We start from the raw sequence: 14,586 nt of genomic DNA on the forward strand, positions 1-14,586 counted from the left end.
ATTTTTATAAATAAAGTTAGGCAAAAATTCATTTATTAATCTATTAATCCATTTTAATGACATCTAAATGATCAAACAAAATATCTTTATTTGAACGGTACATGATTCGTAAAAAAAAAAAAAAAACTAATTTCTAACTCCCAACCTAATGTTAAAATAGTTTTATGCATGATACGTCAAACTTTATATTATAATTTATAATTAATAGTACTCCATGGTGTACGGTGGATTTTGATTGTTCTAGCCAAATAAAAAACGACAAAATTATGTCAATTTTTAAATAAAATATCATGTAGGTTCTTTGGTTTTAGATATAGTGAATCTTTTTATATTTATTCTATCATGCTTTTAAAAAAATATTATTAAAGGGTTCTGATTCACAAGTACTCTAATTTACAAGATTACATCTTATAATTTAACATATATAATGCTAATGTTGGAGGACCACACGATTAATTACTGATTAATATTTTATTTAGTGGTTTCTCCCTATTGTATGATCCTCTTTCAACACTTGTTGAAGTAGTGGTTGTACTTTTTGAAGTACTTATAACTATATTATTTTTTATGGATCAGAATTTTTTTAAGTGTTCAATTTTTATTTTTCTATCTTTGAAAATGACAAAAAGAATCTCCAATATATTAATAATGTATAGATTATCACAAAAAGTTATTTAGGTGATTCACGTTTGTTATTTTAATATTTTTTTAATGTGTTTTATATTTGAAAAGTTAAAATAATATATTCGCTAACTGATTTACTAACATGATCGAATATATATATACACACGTATTTTGTAAACTAGATAGGTGAGTAGTTTATGCAGTGTTGGAGTTATGTTGCCGGCCAGATTAGAACCCACGCACTTACTAGCTTTTGAACCTCCATATCGCTGAATTAAGTCCATCGTTGGTGTTGAATGGGTTCAATGTTAAATGTATAGACATAAAAATACAGATTTAATTGTATATACACAGTATAATTTTTCGATTCATCCAAGCTCTCTGAGTTGCATGTAGATCCGCCATTGAGTTCAAATCCGTAATTATTCCATTATTATTATACATTCTATTTTCCCTATAGCGCATAGCATCTTTAAACAAAGTTAAAGAATAAATATTCTCCTTTAGCATCAAGCATTTTTATTAACACCATATATAGAATATTATCCTTTAAGAATATTTTTTTTTAAGTATAAAGATAGGTTATTAGGCAGCATTTGGCATAAGTATTAAGTTTATTCTTCTGGAATCAAGAAATTAAAGAAACCTTTAATAACTGTTATTATGTTTTTTTTAATTATTTGTTAGAGTTTCCCCTTATTTTTACCATTATCATCAAATAAAAATGTATATCAATGAAATATAAGTATATCTAAGAATATCTATTGGGCTTGACATTGATATTCATGTAAAAAATGGTGTTGGGCTAATTATTTTTGGGGCCTGTAGTTGAAGCACCTGGAGTTCATTTTTGGGAAAATTGTATATAATAGCAAACTAATAACCTAAATTAAATGGAATAGCTAGGGTTTGATTTAATTGTGCTCCATAGCAAACATTAGCTAAAATTTGCCAGTGTCTCTCTCCCAAAAATCTCGCTCGCCACTCTCCAGTCTCGCTCGCCTCTCTCGCTTTATACACAGAAGTGTATAATTCTGTTTCCGTTTTGTATAAAGCGAGAGAAAATTGTATATACACATGCAAAAATGTATATCTTCGTGTTATACACTTAATTATACAATTTATAAACATTTTACTTCAAATATTGCAGAGAAAAAGGCCAACGAATTATACAATTGCGAATTATACAATTGCAGTGAAATACAATTTTCTCTAGCTTTATACAACAGAAGTGTATATATTGTGTTTCTGTTTTTGTATAAAGCGAGAAAAACATATATCTTCTTGCTATACACTTATAATTGTGCAATATACATACATTTTAATTCGATTCAACTGTATGCAAAACAAATTATACAATTGCAGCGAAATAGGCCGGCGAATTATACAATTTAGGCCAGCGAATTATACAATTGTATATGTATAGCAAATTATACAGTTTTATGTTTGCTATGGAGCGCAATCATGCAAAGTTTGCTATAACATATAAATATAAATTTTTTGTTTGTTATATGTGAAAGTTGCCCAAAATGATTTTGTCCCAACTAATACAGGAATATTGGGCTATATGGACTCTGCTATGGGTACACTTGGACCACCAGATTATCCCTATTGGGCTAAATTGACTGAAAGCCCATTTATGGCCCATTTGGTCACAACTTGGGCCTTTATAAATGGCATTGTAATGTCACAGAGCCTAAGTATTGACTTGACTATTCCGATTCAGTTAAAATTTTCTTACTTTCGTCTATTGTTGAGTGAAAGAAAAGAGGAATCTTAGTCACCTCAGTTGATTGACTATCTGAACCTTTACTTCGGTGTTGAAGGTCCGATTCTCCACATTGTAATTCCCTACTCATTTGATCCCCCTCCCCTACCCCCAATATAAAAGGAACAAAAAAGATTGAGGGACGACTAGGTCCCTTAATATTGTGTTGTTGCGGAAATAGTACAGGATAAACAATATAGTAAAACTTTCTCTGCTTTTGTTAGGAGGAGTAAGCCTAGTCGAACCTCATTAAATCCTTGCGTTATTCTTCTTCTCTATTTTCTTTGTTTATGATTATGTGCTATTAAATTCACGATACTTCTGCACGATATCAAAGTTAACTCATCTTTTTTTAGGTTTGTATCCAATGTATATAACCCATAAATATATATTTCATGTTTCAAATGTCAAGTCTTGAGATTGAGAGTGTGATGAGGATATTGAGTCCTACATTAGTGGTAATTGGATGAATTAGACTTGATATCCATATATAATTTTGGACAATCATCGGGGCCTTACTTATTCAGGGGGACTTGATTCTGAAATGGAATGATTGATAGAATCAATATTTCATAGAAGAATGACCGAGATCATAAAATCATTTCACACCCGCACATGTGGCTGAATATATAAGGAAGTTCACACACCCTGAAAAACTCCATCGTATATCCTTGACTTGCCAGCTTGATCGCTTGTCATCTTTCGAGCTAATCACCGATACTCTTAAGTTAATTTTGCCTCTTCATCACTTCCTCATAAAGACAACCGAGGTGCAATGCTATCCCCTTTCAATTAGGTCGTTTTAAAATAAACGTAATTTTAGCTTGGACATAAACAAAGATAATTTTGAAAGTATAAGATGAATTTTCTTTTGAAATCTTAAAACATCACTTATTTTAAAACAAACTAAAAGCACTTTAAAAAAAAGTAGAGTCAACTCAGGATCAAATATGACACCAGATACCAATTGCCTCTCGAGATTGGGACATAACAAACTTGATATATTCCAACCAACGTTGTATCCTATAAAATCTACAATCTATATCTAGTAAAGTCTTGCTCATAAGGTTGGTTACCTTTCTTGCGTCTAGATTGTGCGATAAATCTTATTCAAGAAGAGTTATTTGTGATTTCCCGTCTCTAAGAGTCACCTTCACTTATTTTAAAACGTAGGGAGAATAATCATAATGATACAAACAAGAACTGTGGACCAAAATATTTCCAATTAATCTTGAAAGGGTAATGGGGAACCAATATATATAATTTCCCACTTGCATATCATGTTTTTATTTTTGAATCACTAATGTACGGATCACCCTTTCTACTAAAAGACTAAAAGTCCCGAGTGGAAAAAGAAAAAAAAAAAGCAATAGCTAGTAAGACTTAGAGCCTGTTTGGCTCAGCTTAAAAGCTGGTTAAATTGACTGAAAAGCTGGTTTTTGACTTATTTAATTGTTTGGCAATACTCAAAATAGCTTATTTTAAGTTAAAAAAAAACTTATTTTAAGCCAAAAGTTAAAAGGTGGGTAGGGGTGCTTTTTTTTTTAGCTTATAAGCTGTTTTAAGTTGATCACATTTTTATGTTTTTTCTCTTAATATTTTTATACAATCTCCAAATTATCCATATAACCCTACCATCTCTTTCTTCTATTTTTCCCTTTTCACGTTTGGCATAACAACTTCGGCACTTTTATCCAAACGCATAACTGCTTATTTTAAAAATAAGTTTCAGCACTTTCAAAAGTACTTTTTAAAGCTACTTTTATTAAGCCCATCCAAACGGGCCCTTAAAAGAGAGAATTAAAATGAACAAAAATTGCCAAATTCATAATCATCACCATAATAGCAAAGAGTTTTTGCCAAAATAAATGGCCCCAATGTAAAATCAATTAATCAAGCAAACATGTGTCCCTCTCAAATGTTAAAAAGATTTGTGGGGAATATAATGTATCCCCAATATACATATCACTCAACAACAGTGATAATAATGATACTGATCAGTATAATTTCATATAAGTAGAATTTATAGAATATAATGTGTATGTACATCTTTAGCCTGTATCTTATGAAAATAGTGAGACTGTCTTCGAAAAGGCTATTATATAAACATGACCTCTAAATTGACGTTTTCGGGCAATTATGATTTTTAATTTTGAGTGTGCACAATTAGACACTTAAACTTATATAAAATTTAATAAATAGACACAAATTAGTCCTACATGGCGTCCTATGTGTATTATGTCATGTAGGATACGTGGGTCAACTTGTTCAATTTTATACAAATTTAAGTGTCTACTTGTGCACATTCAAAGTTGAAGGTCATAGTTATCCACTGAAGACAACTTAAAAAGTCATGTTTATATAGTATGCCTTTCAAAAAATTCAAAACTGCAATGTTATGAATTTTTACCTAAAATAACTAATTCTTGTTGAACAAATTAAAATAGAGAGATAATATTCCGTATGTTCCTTTTCTATTAACTTGATGTTCATTTTCATTTTGTAACGTTCCAAAATGTTTGAGATCATATTATTTCTATACAACATGCACCTAGTGTGTTTACATTTTGTATTTTTCACACTTAGGGTGTGTTTGGTACGCTTGGAATATATTTTCTTGAAAAAAATTCATATAAACTCAACACATCCTTACCATCGAATCAAAAATACCACATTGATGGAAGCGGAAAAAGGAGTGCGAACCCTAAAATAATAAAATTAAGAACAATAATAAACAAAAGAAAAAATAATACTCAAGATAGATAGATAGATAGATAGGTAAATATAAAAAAAAAAAAGAAGAAATTAATTATCACTTGATTATGTTTTTGAATAACCTAAATCTTTAATCAACCATTAAAAAAATATCAACCATATATGGTTTCTAACTCGAGCTATTAGATGAGAGTTGATAGCATTATATTCTCGTTGAGATGAAGAATTTCTCAAGCAAGTCTACGCTAGTCAATTATATTGATATCCAAAAATGCGAAAATTACAAAAATAACCAAACCATACTGTCATTTGTGGTCCGCATGTCACTCTATAGAAGGCTGGGGCAGAGCTATCTTTGCTCGAGGAGTCTGAAGCACACTTCTTGATCGAAAAATTATATTGCGTATATATATAATATTACAATAAAAATGACCTTTAGTGACAATAGTTTAATTGTCCCTATATGTATTTTTTTTTAAAAATAATTAACATTTTTTTAAAATATTTCTAAAACCTATAGCGATATCATTTTTAATTATCGTAATATTTTGACATTTTATGTTAATATACATATTTAATGCTGATAAAAATTATGAATGTTCAGTCTAAGCTACATACGTACCTTGATGCAACTTGAAATTTGAAATGCATTACAAATGAAATAAAATAACGTGGATAAAATTTCTTAATTTAGTTGCTTAAATTATTTTTGTGTTATATTTAATTAAGGCATAAATATATATTGTCTTTGATTTCAAATTTTAATTTTGATCTTTAATAATGTATAAACAGACACCTTAACTATCCAACTTTTAAATAAATAAACACATGAGTCCTACATGATACAATACATGTAGAACACCACGTAGGACAAAAAATGGCATGTAGGATAACATGTAGGACATGTGTGTCTATTTGTTCAACTTTATACAAATTTAAATATCTACTTATACACACACAAAGTTAAAAACATAAATATAATTCAAAGCTAAATTAAAAAACATATTTATATATTATGCCTTTAATTAATTAAGAGTTTAACTTTAACAATTAACAGTACTAATCTAATACCACGTAAAGACAGGTATGTCTTGTTGTTCAAAAGTAGTAAAATCTCACCGCATTCATCAGATATTTGGATATCCTTCTATTAAAGTTCGATTAATTTAAATTTATACTATATATGATTTATTAGAAAAAGTATTTTATATATTTATAACTCAAAATTGAGATCTTTAATATATAGTGCAGAGCGAGAAATTTCACGAAGAATGTAAAAAAAATGATGAAAAATCTTTACTAGCGTGATTCAAAATTTAATGTTCGATTAATTTAGATTTGTACGATGTGTGACTCATTTGAAGAAACACTCTATTTTAAGGACTTTATCATATTCGTAATTCAGAATCGAGACCTATATTATACAGTGACAGAGTTAGAAATTTCACGAAGGATATCAAGAAAATGAGAGAAAATTCATTCTTAGTGAGATTCAAACAGACGAGCATTTAAGGTTCTTTCTAGATATCTATAACCACTAGATTACAACACCCTATTTTATCATGCATGTCCTAAATATGTTACTTAATCACTTCGTATATTATTTAACTTATATACATAATATTATTTTTCGATGAAGGGTATCAATACGCTCACTGTAGAGTATCTACACCTCCGCTAATATAAAGAAGGAACAATTTTATTCGCTGCACCATATTGGTGTTTTATTAGGGCTTTTGTCTACATTTAGTCGGCAGAGAAGACGACAAAGCAAGTAAATCGATAATCAATAACCAATTATAAGCGTCCATTTTTGTGCAAAATATTCTTTAATAGCAGTACTATGGTTTGGGGAGGGACCAAAACTTTATATTCGAAAAAATAGGTTTGGTAATCTTAGGTTAAAAACTGTTCTTCTTTATATAAGTTGGTAATTAATAGTTATTATTAATTTCTTTTTTATTTTCATTTTTCTTAAAAAAAACAAAATCACTTTTTGAGATAGTGATTATAATAAATTGAGTGGAAGTGTATGAGAAATCAACTTAATAAGTACTTTCTCCGTTTATAAAAAATAGTCTAATTTAATTTGATACGGGGTTTAAGAAAATAAAGAATATTTATTAAAGTTATGTCAAATGTATAAAATTGCTTATAATCTTGTGGCTTTAAACATGCCACGTGAAAAGTTGTTACCAGAAAAAGAAAAAGGTCATTATTTTTGAAACATACTAAAAGGGAAAGGAGATTATTTATTTTGAAACGGGGGGAGTAAGATATTAGTACGTACTACCTCTGTTCCTATTTACTTGTCCATATTTCCTCTTTTAGATGTCCTTATTTACTTGTCTATTTTGACAAATCAAGAAAGGACAATTTTTTTTTATTATACCCTCATTTAAACTTCTAGAAAATTTCTAAGAATTAATTCATCATATTTAATGAGGGTAAAATTGTAACTTCACTATGTTAATTATTGTTATCTTAATATGTGTGCCTTTTCTAAAGTAGACAACTAAATAGGGATAGAGGGAGTACTTATAATAACTCTCATCCTACGTCATAAAAGAAAAATTTTAATAAAAGAGATCTATTTCTTATAACCTCCGTCGAATTAATCTAAATTAACTTAGCATTGAAAAATGATTCTTAAAAAATGAAACATTATAATCGGGGGCGAACCTAGAGTATGCTGAGGGGGTTCACCCGAACTCCTTTGTCAAAAAAATTATGTCGTATATTTTTAAATTTTTTTAAAACAATTATGTTTATAAATTGATTTGAATCTCCTGAATATAAGATTAGAGATTGATTTAGTGATTTAGAGTTTCAAACCACTATTTTATTTTATTTTTGGAATTTCACTAATAAAAAATCCTAAACTTTTTTTTTCGAATTTCACTAATGAAAATCCTAAATCCATCTATGATTATAACTATTTTAAGACTGGAAAAATAATTCAAATATCCACTTGCCATGCCTTTGTGCTGCCTCAATTTGCACTTGCCTGCATAAGATAAAGAGCTTTTCGAGCACCTGGCTCTGTCCCCAACCTTGAAAAAGGTAGATTTTTCGTGTAGAAAATGTCTAGTTGTCTTTTCATTCACTGTGTGTTTCCATTTGAACTAGGGTTAGCATTTGTTCAAATTGAATTGCATATTGTTATGGTTGTCATCACTATTCACTTCTTTTATTTTTGACATGTTTTATTTTGCAATAGTGTATAAATATGGTTTTTTACTTAGTTTCAATGAGCATATGTATCCTTTAATTTTTTGTTTACATAAGCCGATAACGTAGGACACAAAATTGTTATGAAAGATCGATATATATTTCTTCAATTGTATACAAATTTCAGTGTGTACTTGTGAGTTATGTACACTCAAAGATAGAGAGTATAGATATTAGTTGAGGGCTTGAGGTAAGTATTTTTTTTTTCACATGGTGTCTGGAGCGCGTATTGAAGTTTCGATTAAATTTTAATTAGCCGGATCACGCACTGTAGGGTCTATTCGAGAATGGCGCCACCAACAAGATTTTTCTCCATACCCAGGGCTCAAGCCTGAGACTCCTGGTTAAGGATGAAACATTCCCACCATTGCATCACAATCCATGTTGATGACTTGAGGTAAATTAAAGGACACTATGTATTATGCATTTTTTTCTTCAATACTTACAATCTATCTAAAACAGTTTCTCTACACATCACCTGCTTCGAATCATATTCGTGAGACTATACTGATTATGTTATTACTGAATATTATGTATATGTCCCACCATTTTCCTTTTCAAGAAAAACTGATACTGTACACATGATTATCCATGCTGAATGTCCCTTTTGTGGGAAGCAAAGCCACGATTTACTGTTTGGCACATTTCTATGTCATATCAATCTTTAGCTTTGTACAATATTCCCATTCATGAACACTTCTATTATATGTCCTTTAACAATTTTCTGGCCATACTTATTAATTAGTACTACTACTTATTATATAGTATATATAAAATATAGCTTTCATTTCTTGTTTTTCATGAATGTTTGTGCGTGTTTACGTACGTAAACTCAAATATATATCAGTGTATACTTAATTTTTTTAAAAAACTTTTCGTCTCAATTTATGTGCTATATTTTTCTTTATAATGTATCTAAGTGATCCATTTGTTTGGGATTGCGGAGGGGAATGTAAGATATTATATATATATATATATATATATTCGTGCATCTGAGTTACCCTTTAATTTGTGATTATAAAATATGGATCCGTAATAGAAAATTGTATCGATTAGTACATTATAAGTCGTTTTAAGAATGTAGATTATGGAGGGATCGGAGAAATTTCCAAATATTGTACTTCAACCTTTCCTTTTTAGTTGTTAAGTCGTGGTTTTAGACAGTCAATTTGATTAATTTTCAATGCTAAATTGGATTACATTAATTAAATATTTTATTTTTAAAAAATATTTAAAAATTATACGGAAAGTACTATAAATTGCAACTTGTTTTACATCAATATGATGACAAAATACATCTTTATTAGCCAAAGTTGATATAATTTGACTCTCAAAAAAGAAATTATAACAACTAAAACGAAACCGGGGCAAGTAATACTTACTCAATATGGTGAAGTAGGAGATTGATAAACAAAGCATCTCACATTAACAAGGTTAAGGAAAGGGCCACATCTAAAAGAGATCGATGTGACGTAGATAATATATTCTACTGCAAGTATTAATAATTGCTTCCATGACTCTAAGGTGTGACCTATAGGTCACACGAAAGTCAACTTTACTATGCAAATAACATCTTGGCGCACTAAATTTCCGCTTTATATATATATAAATCTATCGTACGCAGTCTTGTCAAGCATTACCGTCACGAGTAATGTTTGAGGGTCCCAATTAAGTTGTGAAAGGAAGGTTCACCAAACACATGGATCAAATAAAAAACAATTAAGACAAGAACTTGGTTTATGAGCTGATTAATTATATCTGTATATGATTAGAATTTGAAGTGAATGCAAATTGTATGATTAGAATTTGAAGTGAATGCAAATTGAAAAGACAGTATTATAACACAAAAATGGAAAGTTAGGTGAGTAAAGTTTTTGAGATTCCAGCTTTGGACTTGCTGATAATCAGAAACAGACACACACCTTTATGCATTATGATTTAATTGAGTACCAATTAACCAATCTAATTAAATTAATTAGCTCTCAGCCGTACTACTGATTAGTAATTAACTAATTATTAATTAATTATACTTGTTATGTTTAACTGATCATGTTGTGAATTCAAAGCTGCTTGATTGAAATCACCATGGCAATAAAGGTTATAAGTATATATTCCTTTATTTTAAATCAAAGATTTCGTGTTGAGGTCCTGTAATACCCCTCAATCTCAATTAGTAATGCTTCGAAAAAGATACTAAACTTTGAATGGAAAATAAAAATCAAATCTTTATACAAGAATTTACCGTTTTCTATTCAAGTTGGTCTACTTGTCGATTGTACGTAAGTGTAACATTCTAAATTTATTGTCTCCGATCCTTCCAATCCCCCCCCCTCCCAAACTCTTGGCCGGTGACAGAGCCATATATACTGATTCACACTCCTTTATCAAAAATCTGACTTTTCCCTATCCTTTCTCGTTGATCATCCCACCCCACCACCCTCAAAATTCCTCTCCTCTCTTAATCTTATCATCGTAGTGTTTTGTTAGATTACATATAAATATTTATGAAATAATATTTATTTGCAGACTTACCAATATTAGTAAGAAACATACTTATTTTTCCAAAATTCCTATGAAACACCCCTATATTAATTAGTATACTCATTATTAGCCCTAATCCCCAATTATAGGTCACGTCAACCTTCCATCTTTACACAACAACGAATATTCTTTTCCTCGATCAAAAGATTTTCTAGATAATTATTGACTTCTGAATAATGGAGGTCCTGGATGAACTGTGTACATAATACTATAGTAGTTATCGTTGATAATAAAATAACAAAAATGAATAAATAAATTTTTAGATTGAGATGCGAATATCTTGTTCTCTTTAAAAATATAAAATAAATAAACAAATCTTTAAATTAAGGCGCAAATATCTTACTCTCCACATACAAGTGGAATAATATTCTGCATAAAATTAATCAAAAGTATATATTGGTGCACTTGATACCTAGATACAAGCCCAAACCATTTATTATGGATGTAATATGTTATAACTTAATATGCATTGATACAAGTATATTTTTACTAACTCACCAAAGAATAAGTGGGTATATTAATTTGGATTAAAAGTTGGTCAACCTACTTTTAATCAGTTTTTCACTTCTAGCAGTGTTTGATAAATATAAAAATAACTTAAAATAAATTTTAAATCAAAAGTAGAATTCCTCCTCCATTTTACTTTTTGATTTTAAAAATCATTCTAATTTAATTTTTTTATTTTTAACTTGAAAATTATTTTTTCAAAAGTTAATCCAAATAAGTTCTAACTCTTTATATTATAGTAATAGAGAAAAAGGTAATCTATTAATTACCGTATGCTCCTTTTCTTTAATTTAGTTATATACTCTTCATAATTTTTTTTTACGATAATGAGATAAATAAATAAAAAATATATAAGCACGACAATATATAAGCATATAACCAGAAATCTAGGATAGTTGTCTATTCATCATGAATTTTTTGAAATAAATAAGAAAAAACATTAAATCAGTGAGTCATGGTTCCATTGTATTTATGTTCATCAATTTTCAATTGTCAGAATGAATACTTAGATAATATATCTGTCTACGTACCCTACAAATAAGAGGGATTCATAATTTTGAATATTTCTTTTTTAAAAAAAAAGACCAGTTCATTTAATTTTAGACATCTTTTTCAATATAAGTTTAAATTTTTTAATCAAGAATGTTGAATTTTATCGAAATTTTATATAGTGGGTGCATATATACACCGCTGATGAAATTGATAGGTAAGTATTTTGGGAGTCTATAATAAGCTGATGCAATTATAAAGTTGATCACGTGTTGTCTCTTCAGAAAAGCTTATTTGTACGTACTTGATTAGATGTAAAACTTTTGGCTATAAAATTTTCAAAAGAATTTCCCCAAAAATAAAAAAGAACGTATAATTAAAGGATTTTTATTTTTTCTTGTAGAAAAGGTAATTAAATTTATACACCAATAACAAAAAAATGTGAAATTAGTAATCGTACTTCATTTTCAAAAGTATTTTTATGTAAACATTTATATATCATGGTGTATCGTTTAACTATAATATTATGGAAAATAGCATTCTCAATGAAAATAAAAGATATTTTATGCCTTGATTATGTGTGTTAAACCTCTCTACCATTAATAATTCATTTTTTTAATAATATTTTATTATGGTAGTCTAGTATTCTTTGGAACTGATTTTATGTTATATAATTTATTATTTATAATAAGATTTTGTTACGGTAGTCAATATATAGTTGGACAAACAATATTATTTTAGGAAAAAAATTAATTCAAACTAATATAATTTTAAGCTTTTCACTTTAGTTTTACTACCTTTTTTGTTTTTTAAAAAATCGAATTACTATTCTTTAGTGATGCACTACAAGTTTGTAAATTTCACTAAGAAAATGAGAAGGCATTGATAATAAGAATCAATTAACACCTACGGGATTAATTTAATCATTTTTATAGATAATATACACAAAAATAATTAAATATCTATAATTGTTTAATTGATAATAGGCTTGAAGACTCACTTTATAAGATTACGTGACATTTAATATATAAATTGAGACAGGAGAAAATTTTTAAATAAATAAAAGAAAAAATTTAAAAAAGAAAATTAATAAATATAATTGCTTTTATGTGTATAGCACGTGTCCTTTCCTAGTAATTACGAATGGTTAATCAATTGACGATTAACTAATTCCATTTTCAATTGTGGGGGTTCAAATATCACGCGGATTAGTCTAATCATATTTTCTGATCACAGAGCTATCAAAGTTATTATAATTTTTATTAATTTTAAAATGCGATTCTGAATTAAATTTCTTAATAATAAGATAAATACTTATGTGAATATCATAAATATTAAAGCATTTTAAAATAATAACTTGTACAATTAGACACGTATATCTTTACACTAACTAGTGTAGGGACAAAAGATTCTACTAAAATTTAATATCATTATAATAATTTTGATTAAAATTCAAATATATTCAGACGTTTTCTCCGAGATATTACTTAAATTTTTGCTGGAATATTTATATGCTCAATCGTTGATTCAGAGAAATTAAGCCAATAAATAAGCAGACACTTTATCAAAGATCTTCGTGATTTTATCAAGAAATAAAAAGGTTATCTATATGAACAGCTTTAGAAACAGTAATTTATCATCCTTTATATCTACCTGAGACAGTGAGAAATAGTGATATTTTTGTCTACATAAATTTATATTATATTATATTATATTATATTATATTTATATATATTTAAAAAAAGGTTGGAATCTTGTGTCAAATGAGTAATATTTTATTTTTAGCTAAGAATCTATCTGAAATAATATTTATATCCTATAAAGGTAAGAATAACACAGTAACGTTATGCATATTTCTACTTTCTCGTATTATCGTATCGATAGCATTATATTGAATATATGTTATTGTTAATAAAGATAAATTTAAAGTTAATGTATTTTCTCCTATCTTCTTTTTCTCTACGTGAAAAGATAAATATATTCATAAACTATGTGAAGTGACATGTATGTCCTTTTTCTATTAAAATTGGGCAATTTGTGATGCTATTTATATTTTTTTACTAGTTAAAGGTTAAGTAGGTTAATTTTAACGTGATTATTAACGTTTACACATATCATTCATTCAATTAGACAATATCAATATTGTGAATACCTAATTTTTTATCAAAATATAAAGAGTCAAACACCATTTTTTTTAAAAAAATTTGTATCGATTAGGTCATGGCACGTCATGCTGTACCTATATGATTTTTGAACGATTAATTGTCACCTTTAGATTAAAAATAAAATAAAAAAATCCTTGTATTTTATATAAGATAAGATGAGAAAATATATGTATATTTATTATATTCAAAACATGACTTTAAATAGAGGTTTTCTTATGGAATAGTTGTGAACACCTAATTTTTTACCAAAATATAAAGAGTCAAATATCAATTTTTTTTAAAAAAGGTTATATTTAAAATAAAATAAAATAAAAATAATAAATTGTAAATTAATAAAACTAATAAGATCAATTATAGTTTAATAAAAAAAAATTGATAAATAGAAGTTGGGAATTTAAGTTATTTGTTAGTTATCTAGTTTAAAAATAATAATAATATAGAAAATATTATGAAAATGTATAGAAAAAGAAAAGAAAAGAGGAGTCCTAAAGATTTCAAATTTGTTTACCTTATCCTAATTATTCCCAACTTTCTAACTTATTTTAC

This window comes from Solanum lycopersicum, chromosome 7 (genome assembly GCF_036512215.1).
Source record: "Solanum lycopersicum chromosome 7, SLM_r2.1".
Classification (NCBI taxonomy): Eukaryota; Viridiplantae; Streptophyta; class Magnoliopsida; order Solanales; family Solanaceae; genus Solanum; species Solanum lycopersicum.